Below are 14,193 nucleotides of genomic sequence, written 5' to 3'. Positions count from 1 at the left end.
TATCCCCCTTTGTCTGGTTACCTTATAAGGATGTTGGCCAATTACTGACACACACACACACTTCCCACTGTGGGGTGAGAGAAGGGAAATGCGTCCAGGCTTCACACACATGTCAGGGACCTCGCTGTCGGTGGGGACTGGCGACTCCAGGTCAGTGGCATCCTTCCGACTGAACACCCAACACTGGGAGACGCTCCTCCCACAGGATGGAGCCTCATGAGCAGCAGCACCCCTTTGCCCAGCTCTCCAGTGTCCCTGATGCTGTTTCCCTGGCAACGGAGCAGCCTGGTGAGTCCCTGGAAGTCCTGCACAGTTGCTAAGGAAACCCCAGGGCTCTGCTAATTAGAGCTGAAGTGCAGCTGGGGGGTGGGCAGCCTGGCTTCCTTCAGAAACGCCCTCCGGGAAGGCAAAGCAGAGCCTCGGGTGCCAGTGCACCCCCCACCTCTCAGTGGGGAGGGCACCGCTCCAGTGGCCGCCTCCTGTGGACCGGCAGCCCGAGGCCTCAGGCACTGCACAGCCCTTGGCCCTGTGTAACCGCGTCTCTTGGCCAGACACTGCAGGTTCCCAGAGTTCTGCCCCTCACCTGCACAGGGATGGGAGCATCCGGGCAGGTCATCGTGCGACCTGGTTTTCCTTCGTCCTTATGGGGGGAGAGGGGCAGCATGGGGGTGTCAGAGACCTAGCTGTCTGGTGATGGAGACGCAGTTTGGAGGGACACCGACAGTCCGTGCCCCTCAACTTACAGGCAGAAACTTGTCCTCTGGAAAGTCGCAGCCTCTCCAGCGTGGGACCCGGTTGTCACACAGAGACCCAGTGTTCCTGTCACCCACCAGGGCTGCTCCGGCTGACTCGGAGTGCCCGTCTAACCCCTGGGGGCCCTCTCACCAACACCTGTGACGCCCTGTGCTCCACCCCAGAAACGCCCCTGCTCTGTCCGGGACGTGGCCTCTGTCACTTCAACCACTGGCACGGAGGGGACGCCACATGACCCTGTGGCTTGGGGCCACCACCAACCCCTGGCCCCCAGCCTCGGCTGTGCCCTCGCTCGCTTGCCATGTCCTTTCCCGTTGTCTTTGGTGACTGCTCCCAGCCGTCACCTCTTCCTCCAGCTTCTGCTGGCCCCACTGTCTTCATGCTGAGCGGACGCCTCTTGTACAGTGTCATCCAGAGACGTTGAGTCAGCTGAAAGGAACAGCTTCGACTCCTGAGAGCTTCCTGCAAAGTGTCCGCATAAGAACCACACCCCGCCCTCCAGGCTGCATCTGAGCAAGGATGGACAGACGGACGGATGGCTGTGAACGCAGAGGACTGTGGGTCTGAGCCTTGACTGTGGAATGACAGGGCTGCTGGAGTCGAGCGTCGGAGGTGAGTATGCACAGGAGGAGGCTCACAGCAGTGGGGCAGGTGTGAGGGGCTGTATGGCAGCGAGGGCGCAGCCAAAGAACTGGGGCGGCGTGTGAGAGGAGACGGGCCAGAGAGGCGGCCAGCACTCTGGGACCTGAGTCAAGTCCGCCGGACACTGTCCTGACCGGCTCTCGGCTGCGCCTGGCACGGGCACCCTGGTCGTTCCAAGAGCCTCTTATTCGTCCGTGACTGGGACACCCTTCCCCGCGGGCTGTCCACTATGCCTCTCACCTTCCCTTGTCAAGCCCCTTCATGTCCTCCTCGGCCTCTCCTTGGGGTGTGCCGCCCGAGTCTCACTGCAGCCCACGCTCCTCTTCCGCACATATTCGAGGGGCGAGCCCATGAGCTCACCTGGTTTAATTATTGCATCATGTGCTATGACTCCCAAACCCTTGTGCCGCTGAGCATCCACTCGCACTTCCACGTAACACTTCCTGCTGGGTGTGTGTCTTCCGCCACCAGGCGCCCTCGTCCTCAAAAATCCAAAACTAAATTCACAGTTTTTCCACTCCACACTGATTCACATATCTTTCTGTGCCCCATGTCTCCATCCACTCAGTCCCTCCCTTCATCCCACCCAGGCAGTCCGCTGGGCTCCCCTTGTCTCCCACCCACCCAGCCCGACACCTGAGGGCTGCCGGCTTTAGCCCTGAAACACGTCTTCACTCTGTCCCGTCAGCTCCAACATCCTCGTGTTACCTTGACAAGCCCATCATCACACTCCTCCGTGCTGACCTGGTTCCATCTCCTTCCAGTTGGTCATTCTACAGTCCCCCTCCTGGCACTGACCTGCACAGCACACCTGGGTGACTGAGCTAAAAAGTGTGACCTTGCCGCCCAGCTGCGCAGAAGCTTTCGGTGGCTCTTCATCATTCCCAGGATGAAGCACAAATTCTTCGGCATGACACGGAAGACCCCTGTCATCTCGTGGCCACTTGTTCTCCAACATCTTCTTCCACTTCCTGCCTTGAATCCTGGCTCAAACCATCCCAAACGGCGTGCAGTGCCCCGCACACGCTTTCTTCCTTCTTGTACAAATGCAGTTTCGTTTGTAAAGCTCCGTTCTTTCTCTTTTCATCCACTGCTAATGTCTTTTTATTCTTCTCTACAACTCCAATCAAATCTAGACTTTCAGGTCAAGAGATGTGAATTAAAACACTTTTTCCATTTGCTAGATGCAAGGTTTTTAGAAGGCACCGATATTTACGGTGGAGGAACCTGAGGAACACACCTGGACCAAGGAATGGAGGTCACCATTAATGGTGATGTCGTGTCGGTGACGTGTGCCACTGATGTGACTCGGTAAGAATGGCGCTCCACCTCTGGGGTCACGTCCATCCAACCGTGAGCAAAACATCAGACCGACCCCTGCGAGGGGCATTCCAAGAAGAGCTGCCCGGGACTCCTCCAACCGGGAAGGTTGTCACCAACAGGGAGAGACAGGGATGCTGAGCCCGTGCAGAGCAGCCGCAGGGGACAGGACTCGAGGTAGTGCCAAAGGCAGGATGGTACTCTGGGAATGAGAAGGGCAGCAGACAAAACCCAGAGATAGGCGTGAACTGTGGGCTTTAAGACGGCGTGTCGCCAGGGGTTCGCTAACTGTGGCACACAGGCCGCGCCCGTGTGAGACGTCCGTGGGGGCGTCGGGAGTGGGCACGCAGCGCAGTCTTTGCAGCTGCCTGCAGCCTGCGTCTGCGCTGAGTGCACGGTTCACCGCAAAGGTAAAACGGAGAACGACATCCACGTGGGCTTTGTGGGAGTGGCCCAGCCGGTCCTGCGCTGGACCTGGAGCCACAAGACCTAGCAGCGCAGAGCAAGCGATCAGCTGAGAAAGCTGGGAGCTGTGCGCCGTCTGATTTAAGAAGCCCCACAGGAGCTAGAATCATCCGGGGAGTGTGGGTTTGCTAACAGGCCAGGCAAACTGAAGAATGGGTCAGGGCACAGAGTCCAGAAACCGGGCCCAGGCGTGAGCATCCCACTGATTCCTGCCCAAGTGGCAGGCAGTTCGGTTCCACGGGGAAGGCATTTTCAGCAGACGGAGCTGAAGAGCAATGAACTCGACTCCCGCCACATGCCAGACACAGCCCGGGAGGTAGACAACGGAAAGGGAAGAGCTAGAGCGACACAGCTTACGGAAGGAAACGTGGGGAAGTATCCTCGTAATCGGGGAGTACGGAAAGACCTTTGAAGGACATAAAATGTTCTGCCCATTAAAGGAAAACACTGGCAAATTGGGGCTTCATCAAATTTAAAAACCTCTGCTCATCAAAGGACACAAAAGTCAAGTCACAGACCGGAAGAAACGATTCACAACTCACACATCCAACAGAGAACTTGTATCCAGAACACACGGAAAATCCACAAATCATTAAAAAAAACACACAAAGGGAACTATATGAACGGCCAACAACCACATGCAAAGGGGCCAGGTGACGTATCAGCTGACCTATCATGGCTCACCCCCCAAAAAAGGACAAAACTTGAGACCGACAATGTCAAATGCCGATGGGGCTGTGGAGCTGCTGACACCCACAGACACCGTGGGGAGACCCCAAATGGTGGAACCAGCGTAAAGTTTCTGATAAAGTTAGATGTCACTCAGCCTATGACTGCGGGTTCCACCTGCAGGTATTTAGCCAACGCAAATGCAAGTGCGTGTCCACACACACACCTGTTCGAAAGTGTTCTCGGAATCTTCCTCCATCACGGTCAGAAACTGAAACCCCCAATGTTCTACACACACAAAATAGGATAAACAGAGAGTGGTACACTCACACAATGGGATACTATTTGTCAATAAGAGGGATAAACTACACGTTGCATGTCACATACATGTAATAACATGAGTCAATTTCAAAAGCATTACATTGTGGTACAGAAGCCAGAGAAAAAATTATTTGAAGCTAAGTAACCCAACTAACTCATGAGGCTAAAAATGAGAATTATGTTTGTCTCTTCAAGTTTAGGGGTGAAAAGTTATTGAAAAAGACACAGAAAGACTTTCTGGAATGATGGGAATAATACCCTGATTTGGGTATCGACTGCAAGCACGTGTAAATTTGTCCGAAGTCATTCCTGAACTACCCTTCCCGAAGATCGCTGCATCCCCCTCCCTGCGAAGTCCACCCATCATGAAAGAAGTCAATGCAGAATGCGAACGGAGCCTGGGTCCCTCCCCTCTCAGCCCATCGCAGTGGCCCTGGCTGGTTGACTTTTCCTGGAGGAAACATCAGACTCATTCTTTCTTTGCTAACAGACCAGCCAGTGACTGCAAATGCAGGCGGGGTCATGTCTAGTCGCGTCGTCTTCCCAGTGCCTGGTCCTAGGAGGAGCAGAAGAAAGACTCGCTGCATTGACTGAGGTTTACACGGGGAGACCCCAAGGGCATTTCCAGAACTCGGTGACTCAGTGGGGCCAACCAGCAGCCCCCATTTCGCCCAGTCGACGACGAAAGGAAACCTCCACGGCAACGCGCACCCCTGGTGTGCACAGAACGAGTCCTGGCCGCGGGATGTATTCTGTGCGCTCCCCGCTCAGGGCCGGCTTTTTCTTTGAAAGGGGGAGGGACGAGCAGCTTCTTTGGGAAATGTGGAAATTTCCTGAATGTGCCACCAGGAAGAGAAGCTTTCAAAGCTCGATTTATTGTGTATTGTTGAATATTGGAAAGTCCCGAGTTCGCCACCTCACCGGGGTATTTCTGGACAATCACACAACTGTCAGTCAGTTCCCCTGGGGCTGTGCGTCACGGTGAGGCCAAAGGACTGAACGTCCATTGTGTCTGGTTCTCATCCAGAACGGAAGGCGGGGGCCTCTATCACTTTGAAACCCAAAGAGAAGAATGTCCATGAAGCCAGAGCGGAGGTCTGGGGACAGAGAGTGAGGGGGAGAGTGAGAGACGACACATGACCAAGAATAGTCAGGCTTTCGTGGGCAAGAACAGGTGTCTTGTTCCCTGTCCCCTGCTGCTGAGGCCACCCAACACCTCCAACCCCAACTTTGGGCCGAAGGTGACAAGGGCCGACTCTGTCTTTGGGGTCTGGAACCCTCCAGCCTGGCCCTTCTCTAGGAAACCACCCTGCCGGCCCCTGCCCCTCATGTCTTGGTCTCCTGAGCAAATGCCCACGTCCCGACTTTGTGCCTCGACCCACTTCTAAAGCGTGTCTCTTCCTGTACTCCCTTGACCCGGTGCCTCCGCTTCCTGGATCTTCTCTGGTCCTCCGCGAGTCTGTAGTTTTCACCGATGCTGAAGTCGCTTTCGCAGCTGAGGCCCGGCTTCTCTAAGATTCAGCCTCACTGTCCCTGGCTACTGAGAGTCCACCCCGGGACAGTGGACGTCAGACGACAGGAAGTCACCGTGGCTGGCAGTCTCACTCTGAGACTTGTTGGGGGGCTGGGAGGCAGTACAATGCGGTGGTTAAAAGTTGGGCTCTGGAGCGAGATGCCTGGGTAGGAACTTCTTGTGACCTTGATCACGTTGTTTAAGCTCATGTTTAAAATGATGGCGATTACAAGACTTTAGGTGTTTAGTAGAAAATACATAAAATAACAAATATACCACAAAGAACTATGGCCACATTTTAAACAATCAATCAGCATCCACTGCTGTCACCATGAACGCTAATACCCTAACTGCTGCTCCCCGATTTATTGTCTCTAACCGGGCCCCTGCCTTGCTCCGTGAGTTCTCTGTGAGACAACCTCATTCTGCGGCCCAAACCCGCACCTGACTCCCGCCACCCTCCTGCAACCAGGTTGTCTAACTCGCTCCGTCTGCTCGCGCCGCCTCAGGCTGCTTCCCTCCGCACGAAGCCCCGGCTGTGCGCACCCTGAACCCCACTGCAGACCCTGAACCCCGGGCTGCAGCTGCAGTCCCCCGGGCGGTCTCCTCTCGCCCTCACCCAGACTGGGCTGGTGTCCGCTGTAGCCGCTCCTGCAGCAGCCAGGCCTTGCCCTGACGCAGCTCACGGCTTGCCTACAAGACCGTCAGCAGCTCCCCGAGATGAGGGTGGTGCTTTGCTCCTTCCCGCGCCACCAGTACCTGGCCCAGGTGCAGACCTGGCATTCAGCAGCCACCTGCTCGGGGAGTGAGTCAGCACGTGCATCCCAGATGGCACAGAGGAGACGACGACGGGAACATGCTGGAGGGGGAACGGTGTACAGTTTTTAAGTTGTGCCTGGAAGATGACACGAATAGCCCGCTCTTTGTGGGATAAAACGACGCTGCATCACAATGCCCAAACACGCAGGAAGAGCGTCCGTGCAAACCCGACAGCTCCGCTGACGCCACAGCTGACACCGTCGCCCCTGTGCTGTGCGTCTCTTGCACTGTTCTCACTTCCAGGAGGCCGAACTCCTTTCTCCCTTCGATCTCTAAGAACAGTGGACTCTGCCTGCCTGGCCGAGGGAGGCTCCTGGGTATCTCTGCCCGGCCAGGGGGCTTTCATTCGCCCGCCCAGGCTGCTGGCGCTCCTGCACTCGGCCTCCCGTCCCCGCCCCGGGCACGTCCCAGGGCCACCTGCATCTGACGCGATGGTTGTCATCACCCACGTGGCAATGCAGCCTTGCTTGATGCAGAGCATATTTCTAAATTTAAATTAAATACATATTTTAAAGGATGTACTTCTGGGATATACTTTATTCCAGGCGGCCCATTTAACCTGTGAGAAAAGAGCTTAGCCCTGCATGGCTGCTGCCCAGGCCCACTTTCCTGAGGGACCTGGGAGCCAATGGCATCTCGAGGAGGAAGGTGCAGCGCAGGCGCCGCCCTTGCCTCTAAGAACTGAGATTACTGAGGGAAAGAGAAGTAAAAATGAGAAGATGCTCCTTGGTGATCAAATTAGCTGCAGAGCTTTTAAAACAATGATTTTCAAAAGCACTTTAGTATTTTAAATCTTTATTAAATAACCTTCGGGCTTCGGTGGGACCACAGCTGGGCGAGCAACCAGCTTACACGTCCCCGTCTGGGCGGGCGCAGGCACCTGGGAGCAGCCTGAGGTGGGGGGGTGCGGCACTTCCTCATGCAGCAGGGTGTCCTACAACTTAACTCCGTCCAGACCTGGAGGCAGCATCGGGCTCCACAGGTCAGACCTCAGTCCCACAGCCCGCCCCACGCCCCTCTCACTCACCCCCTCCCGTCTTAGCTGCCAGCAGAGCCCAGCTGCTTTGGACATCGGGCCACAGCAGCACGTCCCCACGACCCCTGCTCGGCTCTGATTAAGGCGCCAGAGCGGCTCGCAGCTCTCTGAGAACACGTTACTCACTAGGTCACTGGTTCTCACCAGAGAACACAACGGGAACAGCCAGGTGGAGGCGTGCACAGGTCCAGGTGTGGTGCCCCGTCCAGGTGGCCCCTCCCCAAACCCCCGCATGTTCACCAGCCGGGACACTCTCAGGACCCTGTCCCTTTAGGTTTTTATGGAGGTTTCATTACGTGGGCACAACTGGTTAAATCATTGGCCACGGCGACTGATTCAGCCTCCAGCCCCCGTCCCCTCCGCTCAGGTCAGCGGGTGGGACTGAAAATTCCAACCCTCTCTCAGGGTGGGTTCTCCTGGTAACTCGTCCCCGTTGTCAGGCACTTTCTGAAAGTTACCGCATTAACAGAAAAAGACACCTTTACTGCTCTCCTTACTCAAGAAAATCCAAGGATTTTACGAGCTCAGTGCCAGAAATGTTTCTTATCACTGTAATCGCGAACCATCTAAAAAGCCACTGAGCTGTTGTTGTTTCCAGGCAATGGACCATCAGCCACATGGCCGACGTGAGCACAGAGGAGAGAACGTGGCCTCCAGCTGTGCCAGAACCAGAGTCTCCCCCGTGGAACCAGGATGTGGCCGGAATGTGAATGCCCAAACCCTTCCGAAGCCACAGCTCCTTACGGTGAATGGCCAGGCACCATGGCTCCCTGTTAGGGCTCGCCCACCAGCACCCCCGCGGACCCAGTCCAGGAAGCAAGATGGGTGCAAGGCGTCAGCAAACCTCCCCTTCTCAACCCATAAACCTTCCCTTCCTCCAAACTGGTGCATTTTGAGCCTTGGCCTCTGGAAGCACCCGGCACACAGGCTGTGGCTCCGTGACGTTGTCAACCACAGCAGCACAACTGCCCCTCCTGATCAATGTCCCTGCATCGTCCCAGTTCCCGCCCTGACCGGAGCGCTGGCTCAGGCGGGTCCAACTGCTGTGAGGAGCCGAGCTCCTCCCGAGGGCAGTGATTGCTAATGCCACCCCGAAAACGGCTCTTCTTATGTTGGGAGTCTTAAAATTAAAAGTCACACGGAGATCAGAGTATGGAACAAACTTCCGAGTGACGTAGCCACCTTTTCCGTCATCACCACGTACACAGATGACCAACGAGACTGTCGGACACGCACCGTTCATGAAAGGCCAAGAGAAAGCCACAGGCCCAGAGCGGCATCGCTGGCGCCGACGCCCGGGGCAGCACACCCGGGCTGAGCAGCGGCCTGGCTGAGTCCCCTCCCCCTGAAACGTGGCTCCATCGGCTGGCCTGGAGCTCCTGCTCTGGCACCAGGAGCGTCAGCGGCCCCATGTCCCACTCCGCCCCCCGCAGAAAGAAGAGGCAATTCACATGTTCAAACCCTTCTCTGTCTTCTTCCCCCAAACGAAAGATGTCCAGGCCCCCCCAAATAATTTTTCCTCTCTTTTGTCAGTAGCTCCCTAATCCCAGCCCTTTTTCCTATAAACGCGCTGCATTTTGTCCAGCGCTTCGGAGCGCCGGGGACTCACCAATGGCCGCAGAGATGGTGACGTGGGCGCCACACCTGTGCCCCTCGTCGTCCCTGAATGCGGTCAGAAGTCTGTTTTGTTCTGATGCTGCTGCCAAATCTGTTTTTATTAAAAAAACAGACATTTAATACCAGAAAGCAAATAAATAAGTAAATAAATAAATAAATACAACAATGGATTTAAGGCAGAGACTTTAAACCTTTCTCATTTCAGGGCACATAACTAATTACTAAAATTCTGCGGCACACCAAAATAGATTTTTTGCTAATCGGACAAAATAAAATAGGTGAAATTTTGACTCATTCGCACCAGACGGCTGTTGTGGTGTTGGCTGTTGTCAGTTTTTCCTGGACAATCTAAGGGAAAAAGACCTCGGTGGCCTTGAGTAAACAGTGTATGTTTTGAAATTTTTGCGGCATACCGGTTGAAAATTGCTGATTTAAAGTCATCTCTCCTTGGCATTAAACCATTTAAACAGCTGAATTTCTGTCAAAATTTTAGAAGGTAAGTAGAAATAGGCCTTTCCTGACGTGTCGTAAACCCCACTACCACAGCGGCGTTGCTAGCATGCAGGTGCGCAAGCCCTGCCCCTCGCAGTCCTGGGCGGTGCCCTGGGAACACAGCCTGCCCCCCAGTCTGTGCAGAGCCACGGAAGCCAGGTCCATGTCCGTCCTGCAGAACGAGACTCGGGGCCTCCCTGAGCGGTGGCCCCTGCGTTCCCCGGAAGCCGAGAGGGACTCCGGTCGGTCTGCCTCCTGCTCCTCGCGTTCCCGGCGCGTCTGCGCTGTCTTCTCTCTGCGAGACCACTGAGTCCACGCAGGGCCTGAACTGCTGTCACCCAGTGGTTTCCATGCGGGTCCCAGGGCCCTCTGCGGCTGTGAAACGGCTCACAGAACGACCACGAGTGGTCGCCACCCTCAGGCTCCCAGGGCAGGAAGGAGAGCACCCGGGTTCTCTGCTCCCTGGAACCAAGAGCCTGGTCAGACAGCCTGGGATGCAGACGGTGTGACCAGCAGGAGCCACTTTGCTCAGGACATAAACCCGGACTGTCCGCATTAGAAACACCGGAGCGCCGTGCACTCGGCCGTCGCGAGACTGAGCCACCGAGAAGACTCTCCAGCTGGAACCAACTCCCTCGTGGGCCCAAGACGCAAATAACCCACAACTGCTGTGGAGCCAACCACAGCGCAAACCAGAAGCAACTGTCCAGGAACCGCCTTGACCCGAGAGGGGAAGCCTTCGGGGGCAGCAGTTACTCTTGGGCCTTTCTCTTCCTGCGAGCGCCGGCCAGCGACGGAGGGCTCCTTTCACAGCAGGTGGACAAAACTACTCCGTGCCGCCCGCTCCCCAGCAGCCCCACGAGGCCCAGGCAACGGGTCCCCGCAGAGGAGACCAGAAGGGGCTCCCGCTCCTCTGACAAGCACAAGTACCACCCACGGACGTAGGACGACCTGGCCCACAGAGCCTGAGCCGCAGTCGGCGGCAGACGGGGGGAAGGAGGGTGGGGGTTCTCCCGTGGCGCCCCGTGCCGGGGTGGGGCTATCTAGGAGGAACCAGTCGGAGGGGCAGACCAGGGTGCCCAAGTGGCCTGGCGAATGGCTGAGAACCAGTCCTCAAAGGCAGACAAGGGTGAGGACGCCTGTAAAGTGACATTAGAACCACATTACAGGCACCTGCGTATGCTGATGATGGTGGGTTAGATGCTCATTTTTTATGCTCTCTGTGCGATAAGCTGTATCCAGTCCCGTAAGTGCCAGAGCCTCACTTCTCTTCAGCTCACTCTTCCCTCCGCTATCTTTGTATCCAGAGTCCCTAGAAAAGCACACCCTTTAGAACAAAGTTTCATGTCTTGAAAAGCACTCTTTGACAAAAGTAGACAAAACTGTCAAACAGCCCAGGTTTTGCTGCCCGTGGGGAAGACTCTTACAGCTACAATGTCTCATTAACCTTTCCGAGGGAAACGTGCTTTGGTGCAGTGAATCTGCCGCGAAGTCAGGCCAGTCCCAGGAGGACTGCGGAAACCCAGCGATTCCTCCAAGAAACGACACTGCATGAGGCGCCAAGAGCTGCACCATCGGAGCGGGGGAGGTTCCTGGACCCCTCTCCGGCCACCTCCAGTAGGTCTGGTCCTTGAGACAGTGACCTTGTCTTACAGGTCTTTGCTTCATTCATTCATTCATTCATTCACTTATTCAGTGTTTGCTGACTTCCTACTAGACACCCAGAACTACCCTAAAAGGCCTGGGGCTACAAACACTAACAGGAGAACACCATGTCTGAAGCGGTCAGAATTCAACCAAGAAGATCAAGTGGAGAGAGAGCCTCGGTTCACCATGATCAGCGTGACAATAGACAGAAGCAAGGGACACTAGGGAAGCAGGCAGACAGGCTCCACAGGCAGCGTGCAAGGGGTCAAGGAAGGGTCCTGATGCCTGTGATCTCAGACCTGATCGGATCCTACCGAATGTGGAGGGGCGGGCCTTTCCGAAAGGTCTGTGTGTGACTTGGCACGGGCGTGTGCTGCTGGAGCTAACACAGGGTGGCCGTGTCAAGGCCCAGTGTCCTGTGTCCATGGCAGGGAGCCAGCAAGCGTTGGTTCCTTTGACTGCTGACCTGCGTCGCTGTCCCACGTCCAGTCCCCCGTCGAGTCCACGAATGCTCTCTCCCCCCAGTCAGGGAGCCATTTTCTTTCTGAAAATAAGGGATCGCTTTAGAGCTTGAGCCTATCTTTGGACAGGACACAAGTTTAATCACCCCTGGAAAAGGCGCCTCGTCCGGGCAGCAGCAGACTTGTAAATCCCCGCGGAGCCTGACAGGGGCCCAGATGTGAGTCTAGCACGGCACGCGATCCAGATGTTCCACGGGTGGCTTCCCAGTCACTGCAGTCATTTGTCACTTCCCTCAGCCATAACTTGCCCCTAATTTAAGAGACAATTCCATGCAGCTACTTTTTTGAAGGTGTTCTTTTCTTCCTAAGAGTCCCATAAGGCCCTCTGGTGTGTTGAGAGTGATGTGTCTGCTGTAACGGAAATAATGGCGGAACGGGGAGAAAACCGAGTTGAGAAAGCCACGGGGGCTGGAGGGCAACGCGCTACGAGGCGGTCCCGACAGAAAGGCGTTTGAGATAGACCCGCGCTGGAGAATGACGCCCGGGACGCAGTCCGCAGGCCCATCCTTGTCCTGTTCCGCACGGTGTCACGTCTTCACCGCTGCCCTCAACTGCCATCGGCACCGCCCTTGACCGACACGACCACTGATTGTTAAATTGGTGCCCATCGGAACAGAGGAAAATTAGTCTCAGGCATGGAGAATCGCCGTCCGCCCGCAGAACACACAAGTTCGGCGGTTATGATTAGCGTTACCAGAAGGAGCGCAGACGCAGTTACGGAGACCGTCACTCCGGCGCCGCGGATGCGCACGGCAGCGGTGACGTGCCGCGTGTCAGCACCCGACGTCCGGCTCCGGAGCCCCCCGGTTCAGATGTGGAAGCAGCGCAATTGGGGAAACTGTGGCAGGAAAGAATGCTGAGGGGACCAGCTGACAAGGTGCTTCGCTGAGTGACAGAAAACCGTGTGAGCTGCGTTTGATGTGGTGAGGTCCCTTTGTAAAATCGTTCTTCCTCGCCTTTTTTTGTTATTGTTGTTTTGCTTTTATTCCACTTTATACTATATAAGCCAAAGGAATGCCTAAGCAATGGGGAAAAACTGACAATGTGAATGTCATTTTTGACCCCTGAAATTATTTATAATTACAGCCAAAATTGGCTAATTATAATTTTCTTGCGATAGTGATTATTACAGTCAGCTCTCCAAGAACACATTTTGAACAGGGGACTGAGGAGGTACGGACAAGCTGTGCGATGCCAGGGGCCCCCGCCTCCGCCTGGGCCGTGCAGTCCCCTAAGGCTGCGGTCCGCTGCGGTGGTAGACCAGAAAGCCGGAGGCTGCCCGAGTCATTGGTAGCGTCTACCATCGGTCTGGCTCTGACCACCACGTGCACATTCTATGGCCAGGCACTGGAAACATTAAGAGAAAAAAACTCCTTGAAGACATCCACAGCTACGGTATATCATTGATGTTTTGACTACGTCGCACCAACCATTATGTATTTCAAACGTTTTTAATAAATCTGGGAATAAAAATTATAAGCTCTATGTAAATGTGGTAACAAAGGTGTCCATCCCAGAAGCACCAACTTTTCATTGGTACGTGTGTATCTTTTCGGGCATTTTTTACACATAGGAAAGCATTTGTATACTCTTGTATATAATGTATTCAATTTATATTTCAAACGATACGCCGTTCTATTGCAACTTAACTTTCTCACCATTTTACATCATATTTTATACATTATAGATCTTTCAACATATGTTTGCACAGTATATTTAATTTTATGAAACGTATTATTTACACTACACACTATTCATTAATATTTACCTATGTATTTTTTCACTATACCCACAGGAAACTAAGTATTTTTCTATATTTACCTATCCATAGATATTTAGGCTAAAGCTCTAGAGACAGAACTGCTGAGTTAATAGATGTACACATTTTCAAATGCTGAGACATTTTCAAATGTTGAGACATTTTCATATTTTTACCTGTATCTACATCTCATTTATCTATTCAAACGGTCTTCCAAAAGGTTTGCTCCAACCTAGGTTCCCACCACTACGTAACGGAGCATTACCAAACTTTTAAATCCTTGCAAAAATAAATTTAAAATAGCATTTTATTTTAATTTACATTTTTTAAATCATGAAGAGTTCATCATCTCTGTTACAGTTACCAGCAATTTCTATTTGTCTGTGTCCTCAAAATTTTACCAAACTTTTCCCTATTGAGTTGACGGCACTTTCCTTTTTCATTTCCCAGCTTTCTGGGTCCTTATCTTACACACCACAAACTCCTCCCATTGAAAACAGAGGTTCAGTGGTTTGGGCATATTCGGAGCTGCACAGGCTTCACAGGGTCGCTTTGGGACACCGTCAGTCAGCACCCCGGCGAGAATCACAGACCCAGTGGTGGTCGTCCCCTATCCCCT

Source organism: Desmodus rotundus, chromosome 12 (assembly GCF_022682495.2).
Source record: "Desmodus rotundus isolate HL8 chromosome 12, HLdesRot8A.1, whole genome shotgun sequence".
Classification (NCBI taxonomy): Eukaryota; Metazoa; Chordata; class Mammalia; order Chiroptera; family Phyllostomidae; genus Desmodus; species Desmodus rotundus.
The sequence above is the reverse complement of the archived record's forward strand: the minus strand, read 5'-3'. Positions refer to the sequence as shown.